Here is a 5820-nt window from a genome sequence, read left to right on the forward strand (position 1 = left end):
ACGCATTCGAACCAATGGAAGAGCTTCTACCAGGTCGCTCGACACGATAATAATAGCAGCCAAAGTATCCCCCCTACTTAAATCACACGCCCATTGTACGTAATGTTCTAAATTATCCTTAAAGACGATTTGCTGAAGGCTGGAAAGTCTGATCATATGTTTGCTGTATCAGGGTTGATTTGAGGCTAATTAACAGCAAAATTATTAATGAGACAGACCAACGACGGAGCCTGTATGTGGTTGCATGACCTGCTAGAAAAAGTAGCCAAACTTTTTTATATACAAAATAGAAAAACCTCTATCCTGTGATATGCACGTAGAGTCCATTAAGTCTGGGGAAAAAAGATGGAATGGTCTCAGTTGAGAATTTTTTTTCGTTTTAACTAGACAGTTTCAAACTTCGGATACTGGTTGAACGTGTCAGAGGTTTTTCTATTCTGTATATAAAAAAGTTTGGTTACTTTTTCTAGCAGGTCATGCAACCACATACAGGCTCCGTCGTTCGTCTGTTTCGGTAAAAATAATTAGCCGGAAGTTGTTTGCAAACAGCAGCAGTCACTTTCTTCAGCTAAATACGTCATTGATTGGTTACAATTACCCAAATACGACAACTTTCACACGAAATAATTGTATATATATATATATATATATATATATATATATATATATATATATATATATATTGTGTGTGTACATATACTCTTTCACTTGTTTCAGTCATTTGACTGTGGCAATGCTGGAGCACCGCCTTTAGTCGAGCAAATCGACCCCAGGACTTATTCTTTGTAAGCCTAGTACTTATTCTATCGGACTCTTTTGCCGAACCGTTAAGTTATGGGGACGTAAACACACCAGCATCGGTTGTCAAGCGATGTTGGGAGACAAACATAGACACACAAACATACACACACACACACACACACGTTGTATATATATACATATATACAACGGGCTTCTTTCAGTTTCTGTCTACCAAATCCACTCACAAGGCTTTGGTCGGCCCGAGGCTTTTAGTAGAAGACACTGGCCTAAGGTGCCACGCAGTGGGACTGAACCCGGAACCACGTGGTTGGTAAGCAAGCTACTTACCACTCAGCCATTCCTACATATAATATACATATATAGTGTGTATGCATATAAAATATAGAGAGAGATACTTATACACAGAGTGAGTGAGTGAGTGAGACAGATAAATGAGAGCGTGAAGAGGGCGCGAGACCAGAAGAGAATAAAGAGGAAAGCTGCAGTCCATGGTAAAAGAGAGAGAAAGAAAGAAGTATTTGTGTCTGTGTGTTCGACGGCATCAGTGTCTGGCACATCATTCCATTTGCAGAGAAGCTGAAAATTGGTTTGTGAAGAATAATTGAATTCCAGAGTGAATTTACAAGAGACATGTCGTCCGTTGGGAATGGAGAGAGTAAGAGAAGCAGCGCAAGATAATACAGCAATGGTGTTAAGCATCTCTCGTGAGAGAAGTTGCTCTGACTGACAAAGAGACAAGTTGAAGTGACAGAGAAGAACAAACTGCATTAGATATGAAGAGGGCAGTGTCCTAGATGTAGTGGTCTCTCTTCTATCAGCGAACCCGTCAATGGGTTCAGAAATATGGAACAGATTGGAATGCAGACGAAATACCGTTAAGCATTTAGCCCGGCGTACGAACGATTTTCTGCCAGCTCGCCGCCCTAAAAATTGTAATGTTATCAGTTCGAGTATGCTTGGCACAAAGTCAGCAGTGGGTGGGTGGGTGGGGGAGTCGATTACATCAACCCCAGTGCTTAACTGGTTCTGTATTCATCAATCTCGAAAAGATGACAGCAGCAGAATGAATTTGATCTCAAAACCGGAAGAAGTGTCGCAAAGCATCTTTCCAACGCTCTAATGATTCCGCCAGCCTAGAAAGGAAGAGAGCAAAAGTTAACTTGGACGGGATTTGAGCTCAAGACGTAAAACGCCGGAAGAAATACTGCCGAGCATTTCGTCCGATGCTTCACCGATTCTATCAATCCATTCATAATAATAATAACAGTTTTAATTCTTCGCTCTCGCCTCGCCTTCTCTCATCATAAACCAAGAACGGTCAAGTGTCGGCCAGTTCATGATGATGATAGTGATTGTGGTGATGATGATAATAGTAGTGGTCGTGGGGACGACGATGATGATGATGATCTTACCAATGATGTTCTGTGCCATCACGTGACATCTCACCGTTCCTTTTTTAAGTTACAGCATCCTTTATCTTTTCTTTTATCTTAAACCTTCCACCTGTTGTCACTTGACCTTTAGCCCCGCTTTGGTCCCCTTTCCATCATCCCTCCCACGTGACCTACCAGCCATTGTGTTTCTCGAACCAATGTGGTGGGCGCTATGAGATCGCTCACCATACTAGAAATAACAGCCAAATCTCCCTCAGATCACTGTTTTCTTACAAAAGAATATTAGATACACTGCTAGAAATATAAACAAGATGGTCACAAAGGGAACGTCTTCAACCATATGTCTCCTTGGCTAAGGCTGATCTGGGGCGAAAAAATAGTTGCAACGATACCTATGAGCATTTTGCAATATATACGTCCGTGTATGTGTAGGTGGGTGGCCCAGTGGTTAGGGCGTTGCGTTCACGATCACTAGATCGCGGGTTCGACTCTCCAGACTAGGCAGAACGTTATGTTCTTGAGCAAAGCCTTTCATTTTACCGTGCTCAGCTGTAAATATCCTCCTGAACCTACAAAGGAGATGAGTAGTACCAAATTACCATTCCTAGATATAATGGTAATTAGAAAGGACACCACCATTACCACAGATATATACTACAAACACATGGACGCACATCAACACCTGAATTTTTTAGTCGTGCTAGCCACCACATACAAAACGCAACATTCCATACTGCTTAGCCAGAATTTTTACTCTACTTATAGAAAATGGTACACAGCAACTGAGAACAACCGAAAGAAGAGGATAACTGGATCAAGTCATACCATTTATAGTGACACACAACCCATGTCACCAGAATATCTTCAACATTGCCAAAGCCAACTTACCAATCATTGCTCAAAGCAATGAATTAAAAGATAGAATCACAGATCGAGATATGGTTCTTAGTAAAAGACGGCCTAAAAACTTGAAAAAAAAATTGTTAAAAGTTTGACCTTAGCAAAAAAGACCACTCATTCACTGTATCTAAATGCAGTGATGGCCGATGTGGCACATGCCAATTCATTCATCCCGGCCAATATATGAGCACAAAAACCGGAAAAAAAAAAACCGGGATCTGGAATTATCCAGTAATTTTTGCTAGTTTACTTTGTTTTTTTTCGTCTTCTCTCCTGGTGCTGTATGGACATTTAATGCTGTTTTAGAGTCAAGCTTTGACTGCTATTTCCAGCGTGATGGTATCTCTTAGATACTCTAAATTATGATTTTAAATAATTATATATATATATATATATATACATATACACACACACACGTTATGCTGATATTAGAGAACCTGTTTGTCTATTTGTTTGTGGGTCTTTGTTGTTTCTATTCTTCTTCCAATATTCATCCATCAATCACAACCAAGTCAGCCAAGTACGGCCGTAACGGCGCCTAGCAACCACCAAAGCGACACGGCTTCTTTTCTTCTTTTTTTTCCATCTGACTTCTTTTTTTTCTACTTCTTCGTTCCTATTTCCTTACTCCTCCTCCCCCTCCTCCTCTCTACTCTCTCTTCTACTCCCATCATCATCGTTTTGTCTGTCGCTTCCTTCCGCTGCCAATTTTCTCCTATCCCTTCCGCTGCCTCAATCACCTCAACCTCTATCTCCCCCCTCTCTCTCTCTTGCCCCATCGCCTTGTGTCATACAACCTTCACCCCCCCCCCCACTCAGTGGTACAGACTGACACGGATTTGACGAATCTCTTTCGAATAAGGCACGAGTATTCCTTTGACTGTGCGTGTGTCATAGAAAAGTGTGCTTATGTATGTCTTTGAATGTGTGTGCGTGCGTGTGAGTATATCTGTGCCTAAGTATATGCATATATTCTTTTATTCTTTTACTTGCTTCACTCAGTTGACTGTGGCCATGTTGGAGCATCGCCTGGAAGGGCTTTGGTCGAACAAAGACCCCAGAACTTTTTTTAAGCCTAGTATTTATCAGTCTCTTTTGCCGAACCGCTAAGTCACGGGGACGTAAACACACCAACATTGGTTTCAAGGAAGACAGAAGAAAGAAGGAAGACAGAAGAAACACAATTCAATAAAGCACAATTCCGGCCGTCAGTACTCCTGGCCTTGGGTAATCCACCAACAGGAACAGAGCTCCACAAATTGGTACAATTCCACGAATTTCACAACTTTTTTGGGAGGTGAGACACGCCCCAAAAACAATTCACCTTAAATGAACAATAATATTATTAGTATTGCTTAATATGTTTTGCTAAAATTGCTGTTTCTTTTCAGATATCATCAATAAAAGGTAATTAAAATTCATTAAAATGACAGATCTATCGGACTTTCAAAGAGGTCGAATTTTTGGTGCTCGTATGGCAGGCACTAGCGTAACAAAAACAGCCAAAATGTTTGATGTATCAAGAAGTACTGTCTCGAAAGTAATGACAGCCTTTGAGAAAGAGGGAAAAACCTTGTCGAAACAAACTCCGGAAGAAGACCAAAACTTTCAGATAGGGACCGATAGGAACAGATACGCGAATTGTTAGATAGGATCACAAAAGTACAACTCCCAAAATTACTGCAGAGCTTAATGACCACCTCGAGAACCCAGTTTCCACAAAAACTGTTCGTTGGGAGCTGCACAAAGCCGGATTTGACGGGAGGGCTGCAATTAGAAAACCGCTACTTTCAAAACATACGTTGCAATTTAGCCCAGACTGCCTTCTTCTAACTGTTAACCTAGGAGGAGGATCTGTGATAACCTGGGGGGGTGGGTTATATCTTGGAAATCCGCCAGCCCAATGGTTTCCCTCCATGGCAGAATTAATAGTCAATACTATTTAAGCATTTCATCCTATGGTTGCGGAACTGTTTCCGGAGGGAAACGCAGTCTTTCAGGATGATAATGCACCAATTCACACAGCTAAATTTGTTATTAAATGGCACAAGGAACATTCTAGTGACGTTGAACATCTTATCTGGCCCACACAGTCCCCAGATCTCAATATTATTGAACATTTATGGTGCATTTTAGAAAAACAAGTAAGGAGTCAATATCCTCCACCATCATCACTACAAGAACTGGAGACTGTTTTAGCTGAAGAATGGACAAAACTTCCATTGGAAACAATTCAAACTTCGTACGAGTCCATACCTCGTAGAATTCAAGGTGTAATTACTTCCAATGGCGGTCCAGCCCCATATTAAAATAAATTTGTGTGTATATATAAAGGTTGGAGAAACTAATGGAAACGCCTTAAAGTTTCAAACACACACACATATATATATTCACACACACCTATATATATATATATATATATATATATATATATATATATATATATATATATATATATATATATCTGCATATATATATAAGCGTCTCTATAGGCCTCATGCTATGACGTCATTAGATATCATTCGTCTGCTTTCAACCAGTCATGGCGAGCAAGACGACAAGCTGTCACTTTTTACAATCTCTTTCGCGTTCAATGTTTTGTTTTATCCCTCTTAGAACTGTGTTTATATTTCCTACAACTGGCTGAGAAAACATCACTCGTTTGTTTTGAAATGTCGCCTTTTAAGAACTGACGCTGCTTTTCGATGAATTTAACCGACAACCGCTCTTTCTCTTAGACGCCATTTTATCGACAGTCAACATT

The sequence above is a fragment of the Octopus bimaculoides genome, chromosome 26 (genome assembly GCF_046866305.1).
Source record: "Octopus bimaculoides isolate indiv1 chromosome 26, ASM4686630v1, whole genome shotgun sequence".
NCBI lineage: Eukaryota > Metazoa > Mollusca > Cephalopoda > Octopoda > Octopodidae > Octopus > Octopus bimaculoides.